This window comes from Cyclopterus lumpus, chromosome 15 (assembly GCF_009769545.1).
Source record: "Cyclopterus lumpus isolate fCycLum1 chromosome 15, fCycLum1.pri, whole genome shotgun sequence".
In the NCBI taxonomy this organism is placed as follows: Eukaryota; Metazoa; Chordata; class Actinopteri; order Perciformes; family Cyclopteridae; genus Cyclopterus; species Cyclopterus lumpus.
In genome coordinates, this window is record NC_046980.1 from 11,080,657 (window position 1) to 11,100,723 (window position 20,067).

At 44.1% G+C, this 20,067-nt stretch overlaps 1 protein-coding gene across 4 annotated transcripts in view; it reads right to left on the reverse strand.

The window, feature by feature from the left end:
- The window catches only part of LOC117743881 (zinc finger MIZ domain-containing protein 1-like), a 99,277-nt gene that overhangs the window by 70,998 nt on the left and 8,212 nt on the right, over positions 1–20,067 (reverse strand). For 3 of the 4 annotated variants that reach the window (XM_034551811.1, XM_034551812.1, XM_034551809.1), the window contains exon 2: positions 3,917–4,032. The exons of the other annotated variant lie outside the window; for it this stretch is intronic. The gene's annotated coding sequence lies outside the window, so the exon portion shown is untranslated. The remainder of the gene's footprint in view (positions 1–3,916; positions 4,033–20,067) is intronic. 4 annotated transcript variants of the gene reach the window in all.

Consider the following 20,067-nt stretch of genomic DNA (forward strand, 5'->3'; position numbering starts at 1 on the left):
CGATGCTCTCATCTTGTAATACGTTCCAATGCACGCTGCTCAGAGTATTCACAAAGAAATAGTTAGTCTGGAGCCTTGCAGTCAATTATAGTTCTGATAAAGAAAATCAACAAAATCTGAATCGCCAGGTGAGACTTTTATAACATCGGTAATTGGAATTGGCAAAGAAGATTGCAATCAGTCAATCTCTCAAGAAAATAAATAAATAAGAAAAACCGGGAAATTACCTTGACACAAAGTGAAAAGGCAAGAACACAAAGCCGAGGTAACACCCTAATACGTCCTGATCTATTTTGGTAGAACCATGTAGATATAATACTTATTAGGTTTAAGGAGTCATAACTGTGTCAACGACAAAAGAAAGTCATCTTAATATATCATTTCAGACATCAGCCTAAGTAACTGCATTAATTGACATTATTATGTCGACACATGTCTGAGTAAAAGTGTTATACTCCGGTAATCATGGAGTACCAGGAATGCCATCTGACGCTGAGGAATGTGTTGCAAATACTCCGACTCCTCTCAATAGCACAACTCTCAGCTGCATTGGAGAAGCAGAGGTGGCCCTGAGGCGGTGTTAGATAGCAAGTATCCTCACACAACCTGTTCTGCTCTGTCCCTGAGCTGGAAAAGAGAAGACAATGTTCCCTCTCATCCTCCCACTCTCACCACTTTATACCTCTGCTTGTTTGTGAGATGACTCTTGCAGCACACAATCCCAAAAAAAGGCCAGCTTGTGTATGTGAAAAAATGTGTAAGATGGGAACCACAATTAATATCATCGGTAAGGATGAAAACACACATGGCTGTCTTTTGAATATCATCAGTCTCCAAAGCTGCAGCACTCATTCTCTCTTGATCAGGCTCGTATTGTCTCTCAGTCGATCTGTTCCTCTTTATGTAGATATTATACAGTATGTTGGGTGAGTTACACAGACAGACACTCAGGAGTTCTTGTGTGCAGAGCCCTTCTACCCATCACACAAACACATTTACCTCAGAAAAACTGAAATCTGCAGGGGGGAAAAAAGATGGAAAGAGAGGAGAAACAAACAAAAAAGGAAGAGGCTGAAGGACACAAAATGGAGGGAAAAAAACAGTCAGGACTGAAAATGAAGGCTGGGAATGGGATGCTAATTCCTTTGGAGTGAGTTAATCCCTAAGGGCTCCGACATCCTTTGCTTTATCTAGGAATGCCATGAGGCACGAGACACTAAAAAAGCCCAACACTTAGACACAACTACGTCACTAATTTGCAAAAAGCTCTTCACATACGCGACGATATGTGTCAATACGGCGCCTGTATCAAATGATCTGCGAAATTTAAAATGAGTAACAAGAGAGTGGGTTCGATATAATGTTGTTCACTTAACCTCCGTGCTGCCCAGCACCAGATTGTGTCGAGGCAGTGTTTACAACATTGTGTTCCCCGCTCAAGCTACGACTAAGGCTGCTGATTTACAAGTTATCTTGCCTGGGTCCAGACCTTTAGTCCGCCCACTCCACCAAGTTGACAATTCTGTCTGATATCAGGCAACAAGATATCTACTCTGGAGAGCTTCTTTTTTTTTTTTTTTTAAAGCTCACTTTGGGTTTTAAAAACTGCCTGCTGCATGCGTACCTACATCCTCGTTTTGGATGTGTAGTTTAGTGTCGGACTTCATATACTGATAGCGTCGCCACACCACCAGACAGATGTATTAAGCATGATCAGGTCCTATCGCACTTTAATTATATTCCACTCAGTATGTGTGTTTACATTCATTCATTTACTTTGTGATACAGAGCGACGGTTGAAGCGCTCTCATTACTGATGGGGGGACTTTTCTGTGCAATCGCCAAATTTGTGCCTCGTTTGTTCGCTGTGGTAGAGAGCGTTGATCTCTTTGAAGAGAGAGGGCTAGCAGAGGCGGTTTGGTTCGGCAAATTACTGAGCTTTTCTTCAAATTTCATTAACAGCTATTTCTACCAATATTGAAAACTTGCAGGAGAAAAACCCGAGCAGCCCAAGCTGACCAATCACAGCTCTTGTAATCTCCATATTCCATGCACCCCAAAGCGTACATTTTTAAGGAGGTGCATGTCAACTACAGCATACCTATGTGCGTAGGCTCAATAACTAAGGCGTATCCCTTTCATGCAAAACTATCAATTTTACCTTCAGTGGGGACACAACACACTAAAGGAATCCACCCAACCATTACACACTCAGACACACACACACACACACGCACACACACACACAAATATACACACACACACACACACACACATACGTATACATGCTTCCGCTCTCCTACATTTCAACTCCATCGCCCCACAACAGCCACAGTGTTCAGTGTCAACAGTGGTCACACTATGTGGTGCAAACATTAAAAATGCATCCAATTAAAGCTGCAGGGGAAAATACTTCTCTGTAAACTGCAACAGTCTGTAACATGTTTGCAGCGATGATAGGCTTTCTAAACAAATTAAGCCAGAGGAGCACTATATTACTCATCCTGGCGGGCTGTCTGGCCAAATTCAGCCTCAATTGCACAGTTGTTTGATCAACTGTTGGTGCGCTGTGCATGTGTAAATGCGAGAGAAGGACGGAAGAAAAAAACCAGACACGAGTTCACAGATACCAGGCAAGCTGAATGCAGTATGACAGCAGCAGAGAAATGCAGCAAAACGTGTCTTCCTATACTTTCATGTGTGTGCAGTTGTGTGCTTTCACATTGTGCAGCTCTGTTCTGTCAGCTGGCAGCATCTCCCATTTTTTTCACTGAGCATTACTTGTCACTCTGCCGATGGTCGGCGAGCGTGTACTCGGGAGTGTATGTGTGTTAGACCTGTCGCTTTCTGTGCTCTGACGTCCGTGTGCTTATTGCTTTGGCTGATCCCTGCTAGTCGTGCATGTGTGTATAGTATCTGTGTCTGTCTGTCTGTCTGTCATGTATACGTGCGCGTGTGTGTGTGTGTGTGTGTGTGTGTGTGTTTGTTTGTGTGTGTGTGTGGCAGATGTTCCCCGAGCGGTGCCATTGCTCAGTGTTCACACACACCACAGTAAGGAAGATTAACCAGCACTTTATTTATTTATTTGCTTCCTAGATCTGCCCCCACCCACCCGACAAACCACCCCCTAATCCCCGGTAGCAAAGAACACAGGAGGAAAAAGGCAAAAGAGGGTGCCAAACTGGAGCTAGAACTTTAAAATGACTAACCTTACTGGTTCAGCGCCATTAGAGAAATGTTAAGCAACATGCAATAGATGTATTTGAACAATAAACTCTTCAAAGTATCACGTTTCATTGGGATAGTGCAGTGTTGATATTCAATTTAATATAATATTCTCCTTCAAACTTAACAACGAACCAACTGAAACCCTAAAAGAAAGCATATAGTGGATGTTGGCTTTAGAGTGGGGTTAGAAAAGTAAGTGTAAGTATTCAGTCAAGTGGTTACATACTCTAGAAATGGACTAACTCCACTCTCAAATTAACTTTTTTCAAACAAATCTGAAACACATGAATCATTTTTCCCTACTACCCAGTCCTGCATCTGCTCAATGCAAAAAACAGCTATTTATTTTTGTTGAAATAAATAGTTCTTGAATCATAAGGCCATGGTTTTATTCTATTCTCCATGTATTGACACTGGCCACAGGCTTCTCGGCGGGGACTGGCTGGGTTTTTTAGACGGAGCCAAACAAGATCCTGCACAGCTCCTCATAAACAGCAGCTGCAGACTGCTCAGTTCCCAGTTCCTCCCCGGCCGCCAGCCCAGGAGGGTCCAATCAAAACCAGCCACATTTCTCCCTCAGTTCGCTTTTCCGTGCCAAGTCTGCTCCGTGTCGGAAAAAAAAAAGCCAGGACCAAACCAAAGAGCGGGCACGATCACCGAGCTCTGGATTAAAAGAAAATCAGTTTACCTGTGTGAACTTTGACCTCGGTGGTACTGCCGCTGTGGTGGCCGCCCCCTCCCCCACACCGCCCTTCATGTATTCCTCACGCACGGTCTTTTGCTGACCCCTCCTTAAGCGGTGATCTGAGGGGAAGGAAGACAGCAGAAAAGGCTGTTTAATTTCTTTTAATGGAATGCCAGGGAGAACCTGGTTCAGACAGAGGACAAATGGATGGACAGAGGATTTTGAAGAATGTACGCAGGAAGCCGTGAGGGAGTTTGCTATACTGCCCCATATACTCTACCTCCTAACCCTGCCGGAGAGCCAATGAACCAATGAACAACTGCACTACCTATCACAGTGCCGTGCCTGTATACTGCAGCAGTCCTGTATATCCCCCCATGCGACCCCCCCCCCCCCCCCCCCTCCACTGCACAGGAACAATGTCCTTCCTAAAGGTTATCAGCAGCCTGGCGCTTGGTCAGCCTTCATCCTGAGTCCATTACACACACAGCGGCTAGATTCACAGCCTTAATACACCTCTCTTAGTCTCTCCTCACTGCTCCGCTGCACCCTTTACAGGCTGATACAAATCCAGCAAAGGCCCAGAACACACATGCACCGGTTTTGGGATTAGCCTACCAGCACTATAAAAACTGAGCCCTCAATCCTCGCTTTGCAAGACTTTTCAGCCATGCCAGCAACATTAGTGCTATCATCAGGTCCAAAAAGTAATCTGAATGACCATAAAATTACCAGCATTGCCGTCACTCCCAGTTTTACATTGTGTTTGGATCTAATAAGCAAATTATTCTTAGTTTAGCATGCCAACAGGCTTAACAGAGATGGTAAACCAGGTCAATATCACCGTGTTAGCATGTGTCAGCGTGCTGATGGCAGCATTAAGCTTAAAGCCCCTGCTGTGCCTAAGTACAGCATCACACAGGCTCCTATTTTAGGAAAGAAACATGTTATATTAAACATACTTGAAATATGTTGTCACACATGTATGAAGAGACATTTAAATTGTGGAGAAACATATTTCGCAGCTCAAGAGTCAAATATTTCCTTGAGGAGTTGGAGGAGATGAAAAACAGAGCTAAAAGTATGAATGTACGAATTTGCCAGAATTCGCACAAATGTGTTCGCCACAACACCTTACAGAGTGATGATATGTCAATGGTGTCGTTACATCTTTTTGCCCTGAACCCAATTAGCCAAAAGAACAAAAGCATATATTAAACTCTCCTTTTCGGTTCAACATCGCCTATTCTGTCCCTTTTATTAATGTAATAATAGTAGTGCAAGTTCCTTCCTTATATATTCATTTTCTTCCTCCACTTATGTGGCACTGTATACTGATTACTACAAAGTTGCTAACCCTGCAACGGCCTTAATGGCCAGAAACTACCCAGAATACAACACTCTTAAAGTAACAGGCGCACTGACACACTCTCACGAACACCGGTTGCATTTGCACTAAGAGAAAAGTCAAATTGATATTACAAAATTAAAAGCTAGACTCTGTTATTATCAAATATATATACTCCCATTCAAGAATTTTAATTCAGATGAAATACAACTCTTTTCTTTACATTACTCCTGACAGAATAACATGAGATGAAAATGCATACGACAACAGAAACAGAGACCAACAGGTTTATTCATTTCAGTCTTATACAGCATCTTATCTGCCCTACGAAGACACACCACCCACTTTTCTCTTCCTTTGTTTCACCACTTACAATCTCCACCACTGGTGTAAACAAGCTTCCTCTGCTTCAGGCTGCCCTCGTGGCCATTTTCCGAGAGGTACAGTGTATTGTATCTTGGCACTTCTTATAAGAGTCTAGGAAATGGGAGGGCCAGTGGGGACATAGCCATTTACATACAAATATGGGAAAGTCAAAGAGATTTGATATCACACATTTTGGAGGGATCTACACTAACTGTACGAGTGGATTGTTTTAGGTCTACATTCTTTTGAAAATGCCATGCTTGTTTAAAATAGAGGTCATAATATGCCCCACTATGCCGATCTCAACATAGTGTGGCATATTATCTCCACAAGACTAAATCTGACATATATCCCATTGATTTTTCGAACAAACATTGATGGTTTAAACAGGGTGGGTGTATGGAATGAAGGGGCCTCCCCATACATCTTAACACCTGCTCGTTCATTTAATCCACGAGGAGAGGGGAGCATACTGAAGAACATACTGTGGGAAGAGGGGGTTGATTTTGGACTGATGCCAAAAAGATGAGGGCAAGGCGGAGGAGAAACCCATAAATACGCAGAGAGGCGAGTAGGTGTCGCAGACAAATGTGATTTACAGGGTCTACGTCCCGTACAGTGCAGACAGGTAAGCCTATTAGGCTGATATTACACAGCTATAACACGCACCAATGGACCCTCTTAAAAACGTCTGTGCAGCAGGTGTGTAAAGGTTATGGGTTTAAGAGAAAGATTATAATATCACATTGTTAAGTTGGCCTACATCACATTCTGAAAATTCAATTAATAGATTAAAAACAGGGGCTGCACGGTGGTGTAGTGGCTAGCACTGTCGCCTCACAGCAAGAGGGCCGCGGGTTCAATTCCCGGTCGGAGCGGTCCTTCTGTGTGGAGTTTGCATGTTCTCCCCGTGGCAGCGTGGGTTCTCTCCGGGCTCTCCGGCTTCCTCCCACAGTCCAAAGACATGCTGCAGGTTAATTGATCTCTAAATTGCCCATAGGTGTGAATGTGAGAGTGAATGGTTGTATGTCCCTACATGTGCCCTCGATGAACTGGCGGCCTGTCCAGGGTGTCCCCTGCCTTCGCCCTATGTCAGCTGGGATAGGCTCCAGCGCCTCCGCAACCCTAATGAGGATAAGCGGTATTGAAAATGGATGGATGGATGGATTAAAAACAGATTTCTAATTGTCTTTATTTGTTCCAGTACATGTGTTTTCTCGGTGACATCATCATACAAGAGGGCGATGTTTAGCTGCCTTAAGGTCCGTAAAAACAACACCTTTTCATTACGCCAGAGAACTGGATTCTAGTTTAAGAGCCAAACAGGGCAAGTGTTTTTTTTTTCTTATACTCTGAAATGACATCAGGCTTCAAAGCCAAAGAGAGCTAAATACTAAGATGGCAGTACATTTCTGCACATCGGAAACTACCGGGGAGCAATCACGAAAGAATGCAAACGTTTATGAGAAACTAAACGCACGAGAACATCGAGCGGAGATCTGCAATCGTGTTTCACTTGTAATACTGCATGAGAGACACGATACTGCAAGCAAATTGCTACCACTTGAGTAGCACACTACAGATGGTGTTGAGAGCAACACAGCACAAAGCAATGTGTTCCTTAATAATGTGGAGAATATTGCAGGGAAAAGCTGAGTGCTTTGCACTAGCTTCTGCAGACTCCAGCTTTTTTTTTTTTTTTTTTTACTTTTTACTGTCAGAAGTGTGAACTCTTTCATCCCGAATATAAGAGGCTGCAGTAAAATCCTCAAAGAAACTAATCGTGTTAAATGAGGTTTGTGTCTGTATCCATGACTTCTGAGTGTTTCTGTGTCTGTGTGCCGGGAGGTGGAGGAGACTAAAAACTCTTGTCACCTTTGAATCTAAACTCTGTGTCAACTCTCCACTCAAGTCACTTGTCTTCCATTTCATAATCATGCTTAGTATTACTCTCTTAACACTTCAATCCTGGTAATCGTATCTGATGATGTGGCTGTTCATTGGCTGAGATAAACCAATTGTATGCACAAATGCTGGATACGACAAAGCCTAAGTTTTCCTATTGAAAGCCCTTAACACCACAACGTTTACTTTAGCTTCCGGGGGGAATCCTAGTCTCAAGCGGCTGCTCAACTCATGCAGACACTCACTCACACAAGCACATACTCACATATACATACACACACACACACACACACACACACACACACACACACACACACACACACGCACACCTTATCATCCAAGGTTGAGGAAGCAGAAGAGCTATAAAAGCCAACCTCATCTCCTTAAAACAGGCAGGGCTGTCCCTGGGCGTCTTAACACAACTCATCAACTGTTAAACCAGAGAGAGAGGCAGAGCAGTAAAAATCAATGCCCCCCAACACGGCAAACAGCAGTCATTGATGTTAGGTGGAAGAGGAAAGTGCGCAAATTTGCAGCAGCATCTCGAGAGGTAAGGAGAGGCGAACAAGAGGCAGGGAAGGAAGGAGAAAGTCCATGTTAAGCTAAAAGTGGTAAGCTAATATATCTAATTGATTACCTCTATGTAAATACAAGGGCTCTAAAGACTAGAGAATGCAATTTAAAGCAGCAGAGTCTCAGAAATCGATTGGTGCTGTGAGTGAAAGAAGCCATTTCCCTCCAGCCAAGATAAAACACTTTACTATGAACTGTCAGATACTTATCAGGAGGAAATTAGTGGAGGAATACCATTTTCCCAAAACAAACAGGTCAAGCGTTTCTCCTCCTTGAGTGGTCTCTCCTTCTCCTTCGCTGCCGCTCTGATATCATCATCTGTTATTTCCTCCTGTTTAAATGCCAACGCCGGGGAGACAGAGGCCACGTTTCATTCAAACGGATCATTTGTAACTAAAAAGAAAATGTGTAGGCGGGCATCCGAGCGCCGGCAGGAGCAGATTGTCGTTTGAAACCAAGAAGATGAGGTCTCCGGATCGCCTCAGTTCCCGGGAGCAACCCCAGAGCCTGCCAGCGCCCGCACGTACACCATGACGCAAGTCTGTCCCGAATCTCTGTGCCAGATCTCACCAAAACAATATTTGAGTTTTTTTGGCCTGCAGTGTGTGTTCCTAGTTGGAGAAAAAAAAAAGAAAAAAGAAAGAAAACACTGATGGAACAGAGCACAAAGAGATGTCGACGCAGGCAGCAGCCCACACAAGACAGCCTTGTTGGAGAGAGAAGAGGGCAGCTCGGCGTCAACATCAACACCGGTTCTGCAGTCATCTCTCAGCAGGTAATTATGATAACAACGTGTTCCCTAGGCAGCTTCTCTCTGATTTAGTTTCCAAGCACTTACCCTTCCTAAAATCTCCTCCCGATAAGATCTGATATGATTACAAAGTCAAGATCCTTTTCAAGGAGCGCCCACTTATGTGACTCTAATTTGTGTATAGTATCTCTCCCTCGTGTGACTGCTCAATGATGCTCCTCATCTCATTGTGTACGCTTAGTGAAGCTGTTGCACTGTTCGGATTCTCATAACATTTTGGAAAATGCCATGACATAAATGAACCTCACCTACCAGCACCATCTGTTATTGAGCGCTCCGCTGCGCCTGCTATTACCTTCAATTGTAAACACAGCCTTGCCACATGGGGAAATACATCATTTCATTGTGTCTGTTATCATCCAGTTTGAACAGTGGGAGTTTGGCCCTGAATGGAGTCGGCGTAGTTGACCCTGTGATTACCTCTGCGATGAGGCATTTTCCTTGGCTGTCATCATAGCCAACCCCTTAAACAGCCAGCGCAGCTCGACAACCTCAACAGCAACAAGGCTAGGCTGTTGACATACTGAAGACATTTAAGATAATCCCGGAGATGTCTCTGTGTTTTCCAAGATTACATCTTCAAAGGGGAAACGCGGCCAGCAGCCTCTACTTGAAAGGGAGAGAGATGCGGAGGGCTCTTGTTCTGAAGGAGAGGGTGGAATAGCTCAAGAATGCAATCATGGTTTTGGAGTGGAAGAAGGCCTGTCGTGGCTAGCTAAGCTGACGGGTGGTGGAGAGGAATCAGACCAGAGAGAAAACACACCTGTTTGATGGGACAAAACAGAGGCAGGCAAAGAAAGGACTCTCACCTGTGTGACCTGACAAAGGCTGTAAATCACACAGTTCATCTGTGGCCCAGCCCTGCCTTTCATAATGCTGGGTATGCTGTCACGCTGAAGTTGAATGGCCAGGTTTACAGGGTAAACCCCACATAACGCATCACAGAATTAACTGAGTAATATCAGCCCACAGTATCAGTACTTTGTTGACATGTCAATTTCTTCAGAAAAGTCTTGTGTTTGTGCTTTCTGAGAACACGTGTTGTCTCATGATGACAGGGAGAGCTTTTTATAATACATTCATGGTTGTCTTAAAATTGCATTCGGTTCTCTTTGTGAAGCTTATTTTGTGTTAAGCAGAGCCAATCACAAAATATAGATGTATTTAATTGACACTGATCTCTCTGGCAGGCCTTCTAACTTTGTGAAAGTCCAACACTAAACCTCTTACGGTACTCCTCCATTAACTTTCTATTGTTGGTCATTACAGTGCAGATGCCAAACATGTAGAAAAAAATTTGAAATGTATGCTAGTATAGGTGGACAGAAAGCTTTTGAGACAGATTTCAATAACAGTTGTCCTAAAGTGATCTTTGGGATCAAAATGTGACAACGTGTGACAATGAGTTAGAGTTATTAATCCCTGAGAGAAGAGCTGTCCTCTACATGTAACCCATCATGACTATTTAGGACTTAGGAGCTTCCTGTTCTGTGGGTGCTGTAACTCCAGTAATCATGACTTAACTTTGCATAGCCTCCAGCCGATTCTCTCCCACAGTGATGCGCTTTACATATTGCATCACCACAAAAGTGTTTTTAAAATACTTGAATGACATCTGTGAGCAGCTACTTCCAAATGTTCCCGCATAACACACCCATTAGAGATGCTTAATGAAATAAAAACAAGAAGGTATGACTCATATCTGCAACAAATATCACCAGTGACGTCCAGCTGTGGCTGTGATCCCCCTTTTTAATGACTCATGGAAGCGGTCGCTGACGTGGCTCTGACGGACATGGAAATCACTCAGACTGGGATCGCAAGGAAAGTTCGTGCTAATTATAGGACGTGAGTATTTTGACACAGAACACGGAGAAGAACTGTAGAAGTAAAGAAAACATAAGTATTAATAGCCATTTCTACTACAGCGAGTAGTCGGCAAAAACGGAGTCTGTGTGCGTCCATTCTGCTCAGTCCACCGTCTCAGCCGGCTCGGTAACATAATCACTGACTCAACAACCAGAGCTGGGATCGAAAAGCACAGAGTGAAGTCTGTCTATTATCAGCTGCACATTCGCACACCACGAGAAGGCAAAAACACCCAGACAAAGAGGCACAAGTCACACAACCACCAGGAGACTATTTCTGAGCGGGGGCAGAAGAGACGGAGGAAAAACAAATATGTCATCAGCGGGAGGCTGGGACTGAGAAGACGAACCAGTTCCATCATTATTGAGTCCCACAGAAAGGAAGTTATTTTAGAATGAGCACCAATAAACCGCAACATAAATGTGGGCAGACAAAGCAGCATTAGGTACAGCATGGTTCCTCTGAGCGAGCTCTGCGGTGGGCCCCTCCTCCGTCCCTCCAGCCTCACTGGCCACGGTTGAAAAATTAATGCAGCAAACTGACAACACTTAGGGCCTCCCTCTCACACTCTCTCTCCCCTCCCCATGTACCAAACAGGATCAATTACCAAAGCAGGGCTCCACTCAGTAGCGCTAAAGAAACAAGAGGCACTCTCCATCACAGCTGTATGTGTGTGTGTGTGTGTGTGTGTGTGTGTGTGTGTGTGTGTGTGTGTGCGTGTGTGTGTGCGTGTACATGCAAGTGTGTGTGGGGTTCAGGCAGGCTTATGATGAGCAGAGAGAGGAGGAGGTGGTAATAGTCTGTTTGCTTCTCTCTAATGACAGCGGCAGAGTGGATTAGTGAGCCTCCTAACTCATCAGCATCACTCCTCCCAGTAAGTGACAGAGCATGTAAATAACCAGTCGTGGCCAGTAGCAGGAGGGAAGAAAAAAGGGAGACTGGGAGGCTTTTAAACCAGAAACGTCTAAACGTGTGTTTTGTGAGTGTGCGCACGGGTGAGCACTTTGTCCGTGCACCTTCATTTGTATGCAGGTGCAGACTTCGAGGAGTTCTATTTCTACAACATCAGCCAAGTTATTCAAATGCAGCACATCTGACTGGAGAGGATAACATAAAGAAAGGCATCAGCAGAAATGGCAGCAGGCAGTAATCCCCCGGCCAGGCCACTTGTGTTTGTCGTGCAGGCAGGCAGCGCTGTCAGTGGCAGCAGCACCCATACAGGCCTTATCAGTGGCAGCCATGGGACTCTTCTAATAACCCACTGATGCTCTGCAGCGGAAGGACAGACAGGGAGACGGACAAACAGACAGACAGCTCTTACTTCCCGCTTAGAGGAAGAGCCTGAGTGGCAGGTATCAGCCTGTGGCTACATGTATGTATGTATGTATGTGTGTGTGTGTGTGTGTGTGTGTGTGTGTGTGTGTGTGTGTGTGTGTGTGTGTGTGTGTTCGTAGCGTGTAATGTTACGACAGGGTCATACATGCTGTCACTTTCATGTCAATGCACTCCAGTGTTGACCATCCCATCGATTAACCCCCCTCCACAAACACAAACATATATATATGACAGCGTTGTCTAAACTCGACCACGCTGATGCTGCAGCCCCAGTAGCAACGCATCTGACTCCAGCATCATTATCACCATTCAAAAGGTCAAGCGCAGTGCTTCCAGCCTCTTTGTTGTGATTTAATACCTTTGTGCTATTACCTCTGTTAGCATTAATCTCCATCTGTAAATCTAATCACACCGCCTCACCATCGCGGCTCCTGGTGCTCTCAGGAAAGAAGCCGTGGCCGACGGGAAACAGCTTATGTAAATACGTGGCTGTTGACACGAGATGGGCAGCACACGGTTGCCTCGCCGCTGTGACGAAACATGTCGATCAGGGGACAGATAAGAGCTGCCATCGCTTTATTGTTGTTTCTTTTCATTTACTGCCAGAGTTCATCTCCGTCTTTACACCCTTTCATCTCCTGATATACAGTTTCATATCTCCGGGAGCATTTTTCTCAGCTCATTCTAAGAGACTGGGGGATGTTGTTACCAAAATGGACGAAAGACAATGCACACACCGTGCTGCAGCACTCAATTTGTAGTCAATGAATAACTTTAATATTGACACCAGTAAATAAGGGTGTCACTCAGATGACGGAGGGAAAAAAAGAGCAGCATTGTCAAATGAAATCGCTTCCAGGCATTTTCTGCACTCATGTGAGCCAATAATCATTACCCTCAGAAAGGCTGCGCAACCAATTGAAGCGTCATGAAAACATCTACCCTTGCGTGCCTTGGAGCAGCCTTGGAGCACTTTGAGCCACAACTGTATAATCACTTAATCGGGTCTCCTGTGTGGAAGTACAGGGATGCTTTAGGAGAGAATTTCCTCAGCGAGGGCTGATGGGAACCATGGCGATGACACAGAGAAGCCTGCTGGCCTGTCAGCTCGTCTTGATGCAGCGCAAATCGGCACTCGGCTCCGGAGGACCTCCACTGCTGCACTGACACTCACTCGTACGCTGGCTGACACGACTCTCCAGCATCACTTCAGATATCCACTCGGCCCCTCAACATCATACTCCACATGTGCCGTGTGAGAGGGACTTCAGCGTAAAGACAGGCTGAATCATTCTGGCTATTAGACTGGATATTCATTGGCACACAACCATCTCAAGATGAGTGTTGAAGAGCAGCAACGTTTTAGCCACTATCACCTGAGGCTGCAGGACAGATGAACTGTAAACGTTAGATTAAGTGTATTTGGCAAGTCACGGTACACATCAAATGTTCTGTGCGGCAAAATGTCTATCTAACCTTATATCTAAACTTAGCCACGCTATTTTTGTTCTATATATATTTTCATTCGATTAATAAAACATAAGCATATGATAATATCAATGAGAATCTTTAAAATGATGTCTCAGAAGCTTTTCCTTTGATGAGAACAGCTAACAAACAACAAGCTGATGCTAATTGTTGCAATCTGTTGCAAGCATCACCTTTAAAATGCACAGCACACGAGCCCCGGATGAGGAGCGCTTTAAGAAATCAATACAAAGCCCTAATTCCTCTGACAGATATTATCAACTCAAGATTTCAAGATGGTGACTGATATTTTATGTGCCACCAAAATGCAAGGAGAGAGCTTTTAATAATTGATGGTGCTGGAGCAGGGAGATTTTTAACCGCTCTCCTCCTGTTATCAATCATTAATGGAGTTTCCATCAAAAACACTTCAACCCCTCAAGTATCAAATCTCTCTTGAAGGTGGAGGGCCCACATTCAAACATCCCACTTAATCAAAGGGCACACAATGTGCTCTCCCCTTCTCTCATTTTCGCTTGCGCAAATTAGGATAATAACGGCACAAATTGCAAAATTGTTCACGGTGTAAGTGTAAAAGTAGGCATTTTAGCTGAGGTCTTCTTGTGAGTGATGAGGGTTAATGGGAACATTCTAAATGTTTAAATCACAGGGGGAAACAGCCTGCCAACCAGCGTCTTTTCTTTCTTTCCCTCTTTGCCTTATATGCAGAACTGTTTTAAAGAGCGATCCATCCATCTGGCTCGCTCTGCTCTGCTCTGTAGAGCTGCAAGGCCTGCCTGGTCAAAGTCATACAGGACGCGATGTGCATCAGTGACAGTCACAAAGAGCCTTTTTACACTGATGTTACCCTTTAAAAACAACCACAAGGTTACACACAGTGCTGCACGTGCACGTAAAGCTGCACAAACACACATGCCAGCGTCAGCTAGAGTTTACTGACTTTAAGGGATCAGCCAAGATCCTTCTATCTCAAAGTCCACCACCCAGCTTGGTTTACATTGTGTAAAATGTACTACTTGTATCGCTGCAGCATCTGCACCCACAGCCTCAGGCGCCTCATGCACACGCTAGACTACACGAGCGCAGCAGCTAAGTGATAGCAGAAATGATAGAGTATTCCTAATTACCCACCAAGATGGTTTTGACATTGTTCTGTGTGCCAGTGATCAGTGTCATGGCGCAGTGCCAGCAGCGTCTCGGTCCCGTTTGATTTGTAGCTGCAGCTGAGTAGCGGGCGGTTCACCCTGAGAGCTGCAGTGGTACTCGCTTTCACTTTCTCTCCCTCCCTTCCTCCTTCAGCAACCGCCCCCATCCCCAACCACACACTCGCACTGTCCTGTTTCACTGGCCCGACCTTGCCTGTCATCAGTATAAAACACCTTTTCTAGGCTGCTGCATAACATGCACGCAGACAGGTCACTAAGAGGATTCTTCTAGTTTGAGGAGTTATGGTGCAAAAAGTCAGCAGGCTCTGGATTTAGGACACAACTATCTGCTTTTCTATAAACATGGTTCAGGGATATGTTGCTGACATACAGGGCTGGAATGATCAGTTGCTTAATGGACGGACAGAAAAGTTTTTGACAGACTTTAATATTCAAGTAATTAACAAGCAACGCGACTAAGAGTTTACAGCGATGCTATAGCAGCTCTTTGAGGCTGTGAAGCACAGCAGTGCACATTAAGCATGCTCACAAAGCTAATACGCTGAAGTTTAGCATGTTTGATTACCAGGTTTTACCATCTTAGTTTAGCATGCTAGCATGCCAACATTTGCAATTTAGCACACAAAACAATAAACACGTGATGTTGATTAGTTTTGCAAATAAATATTGGTCATAAACCACAGGATAAACAATTGAAATTTCCACCTGATGATGACGATAGAGGAGATCATCAAACATGTTTAAATTCATCCTGAAGAGACGAGAGCGGTAAGATAGGGAAATCCATCCCGTAGTTGTTGAAATATTACAATCTGGACAAAAGTGGTCAGTCATCCCGAGAGCCAGCTAGCCTGGCTAAAAATGTAAACATTTGCTGGTTCTAACTTCTCAAATAGGAGAATTTTATGGTTTTCTCTGTTTTATACTGTTAAAATGTGAGCTCTTTTTTTTCTTTTCAACTTCACCTTTTTTTTATAAATACAATTATTTGTCTAATAATCAAAAGTCAATGGACTAATTGTAGAATACAATTGCTAGTTGGAGCCAATAAATACCTATAGAAGCTATAAAGGTATTTGTGGGAGATTTGTAGTCACTGAATGGGGTGTTATTGAGCACAAAGCTATTAAATAGGGATTATTACAGTGTAAGCATAGTGTGGACCCTGGCTATGGTACTGTAAGTGAACTGAATTCATGCACAGAGCCAGCAAGCTAATATTTACTTTATAAACGTTATCTGAATTATGCAGCGTTACTTTTTTTTAATGTCTTTAAAGTGTACATTGGCCCCGGGTTTGTATGGTCATATGAGCTGTTCTAATCTTAAACCAGCGCAGCAGTGCAACTGAAGGGCTGCAGTGAATGTCTACAGTCTATTCACTCATAGTATAACCTCTTTGTTATGACCTATATGTAAACATCTATTTTCGATCTTAATGTTCTTTGCACTTGAGAACGCATTTAAATTCAGATCCTGATGGGCTTGAGCTCCTGCCAAGTAAGTGTCACAGGTCAATTATCCTTCAAAAGATAACAGCTGTGTCTGTCATTTATTTAATCTGGGCCTGATTTCCATCTCATGGATTTATACTAAGTAAACAAGATGTCAAGATATTGGTTTTGAAAGGGGAGAGGCGTCCTAAAGGGGACTAATCTGCTCATTACACATGCTTGCCTTTTACTTTGTGACTCTGCTGACTCACATTAGATGAGCTGAATCAAAGCAGAATCAGATGTGGTGACTCAGGAGCTTTGTAAAGTATTCCTAAGGCTTTGAGCTAATCAAATTGGTCAACTGCTTTATCTTAAAGGACCATACCGATGGTGTTGTAGCATGGTTTAAGACCTCTGAATCACTGCCCAAATCTGGGATTTCTTTCAGCGATTGAAAGGTGTTGTGCTCTTTGAGGAAAACAACAATGCCAATCAGAGCTTTGAATTAAGAATGGGGATGTCATTTTACCGTGCCAGCCAGGGCCACAGGTAGAAAAATGGTGAATCGTCAGATCATAAGGCAAGAGGATTTGCATGTTGAGCCTCTTAACTACAAGACATCCTGAAGATTATCCACCAACCATTTTTAAAAGCACATCAGACATTTATAGAGGTTTCCTTTCCCTGCCTTTCAGACAGCCTTTGGTGGCCATCAATTCAACTTGACAATCAACTTAAAGAGAGTATAAACATATATAAATGTACTGTAAAGAACTTTTAACTTATGACCTACATGAGACCATCAGCAAGAAGATAGGCTTTCTGATTTGATGCTCTAAAATAAAATTCCTCGTAGTAGCTTTTAGATAGACGGTGTCTGTCGCCTTCAAGTCTTTTTGTCAAAGTTGCTGTACAACTGACCCTTTGCTAAGTCCCGCCTTTCAACGCAGTATGGCCAATCATAGTGTAGCTTTGACTAATTTGCATTTTGTAATAGTGATACTCCTTACCAGGAGAGGCTGGAAGGAGATATACGTTTCCAAAATGTTGGAACTAACATTAGCAGAGTACGTCAGCCCATCACTAGCGTTAGCATTTGTATGCTATGCTAGCTACTGAAGGTATACTGAATGTACACACATGCTGCTATTTAATGGTTTAATGGAACAGTGTTGTTCCTGAATTCTATTGTCTTCTGTCTCAATTGTCAGGTGGTGTAGTTCACTTTTACACTGTGATCTGTTCATATTTATTTAGTGAGTGAAGTTTGTAGCAGTGTGGGCCCCATGGTAACTCTAACAGCTTGACGGAATAGCACCGGGGGGCAGTGCATCGCACAGGGTCAGTTGTGTGGTATCTGAGATTCAACCGGAAACTATTTTCAAATCTTCTGACATCTGAGAGCTGACAGTTAAATGCTAAAATGCTTTGCACTGACAAGCTGTCAGATAATCAGATCAGAATGGCAAGTGGGTAAACATGGATGTGAAAATGAGCCTGTGAATGTAGTTGTTTCCTGCTTTTAAAAAAGGTGGTCTGAAATCTCTGACGCTGTAGAATCTTCAATACACCAGGATGAGTTATTACTCTCTGCTGTCAACAGCACCAGTATGTTCAGATAACTTAACTTAAGGGCAACATAATACTGTGTGTAGTGTGATGGATTAGCCATCTCAAACGCTGCTAGTTAATTATTTGAAAACAATAAATGTCAGTCAGGAAGGTAGGATATCCGTCTGACAATGTGAGAAAATAATTAAAAATACAGTGCACTTGATTTGTAGCTAATGGGATACAACATGCAAAAACACCCTCTCAAACATTTCCCAATTTCCCATTAACATCTGAGCCGAGCATTTACCAGTCTTGTCACTTGGCATGAACTCACCCATTTTGAGGGGAAAGCTGCAACTGCAACACTAATAAATGTCAAAACACTCAGTGGGATCAATACGCTGCCATTACTCTCTCAAGAAGATATGTGAAGTATCAAACTATTTGGCAGACACTGTGTATGTCAATCCACAGTTACACACAACCGAACAGTCGCAATTAACCCCCTTTTATTCATTCTGGCACTGCTTTTGTCATTAATGGCGCTGTCCCAGGCACAAAGATCCAGTTTAACTGTCAAAATCCTCCTCTCAGATCATCTGCACATCATTGCGGCTGATGAACGGCCTGATAAAACCGACGTTTTGCTCTGCTCTCTGCACCTACGAGTCTGAGAAAGAGCTTGATCAGGAAGACATGGGACACTGACAGCCCCGTTTGACTTGCACCGTCCAAACGACAGACGCTCCAAACAGCAACAACGGCTTATTACCCTGGTGCGCGGCTGTGCGCAATGTGAATTTTAATAACAGAGACAGAGAAACAGAGAGACTACAGGAAGACCAAAATACAGAGATGGCTCTCTCATATTGTCTCCCACAGTAGCGGACGGGCGGCTGCTACTCTTCATGACCCCGATGCTTCGAGCCACAGATCAGATCAGGGACACAGTGCGACAGATGTCTTCCCTGGCACTCTGTTCCAGGCATGAGTGCTGCTGGCACACACACCAAAGAACAAGGTGGTGGTGGTTTGGGGGGGCAAAGGGGCAAGAACAGGGTGGGCACAGAGGAGGAAATGGACGGCGTGAAAAAAGGAAGAGAGAGAAAAAAGACAAGAGAGGAAGAGAAGAAGGATGGGAGAGCGGTGAGGAGAGCTTGCCCTCGGAAATCAGACGTCAGACCACGCAGACTTTCTCAGCAGGACATGATCCACCCTGTCGTGTTTCTGTCAGACAGCAACCAGTTTGGTCAGAAAGTGACACTACAAGTTTAGACATACCACAAGCTGTGACTCTCTCCCTGACTGACCTGAGGAGGGAACAGGAGACCTCACATGCACTTTATCACCATTAGTGCTCGCTCTTCTTTTTTTTTAATCGGTTCAGCGACGGCGAGGAGGCAGTCCCACTCTGAATGATGAACTTCTGCACGGGGGCAGAAGAAAAAACACACAAGCCCCCCTCCCGTGTCTGAATCTACAGTAGGATGGCGGATAAAACTAAAGAATAGTGTTCAGAAGCCATCGATGCCTCTACACAAAACTCAACATATGACCTCTTCCACTCTTCTTTTGCTTTGAGGAGCAACACGCAAAAAAGAAGATGAGAAGAGAGAAGAAGGGAGCTAATTATAGCCTCATAGCAGGATGGCCAGAAACAAACTTGATTATCATCATCGTCAAGAAGGCACAAAGGAAACCTGCCGCCTCCCCTCTTCCACCACAATCCAATAGAGAGGCTTTTAGCCTTCGTAATGATTTACAAAGTGACAAGTCAAACAGATTTACTGTGACAGCCTGAAAGGGACAAGCACGAACACTATCATTGCTCACGTGACCAGACCTCCAAGCCCTTCTCCTATTCCCTTTTCCTCTGCCACTTCCCCTCTCTTGAGCCCCCTCCCCACCCCCACCCCATTGCAGGGGACAGCGAAGAATAAGGCTGGCTCAATAGGGCGGGCAACAAGGCTATTCAATTCCCCCCTCGCTCAACACGAGCCCCCTTCACACGAGAGGGAAAAGCTCTGCTTTGTGGAAGTTAGTTACTTAAAGCGACAGCCCACCAGATAAGGATCTGGTCACGGAAAACTTGTGGCAGTAAACCTTTGTACATATTTTACTATTACCCGAGGTTTATCAAACTTAATGGTCCATGAATGTGAAGTGAAAGTGTAAGCATGCAGGAGCAGCTGACAACGCTTCTACAGCAGCCTTGGCCCCTCCAGTGGCCCCGAAGCACTATTAAAAACACTTATTAATCTGCAAAACAGGATCATTAAAAACACTATTTTTACTACTTTTTA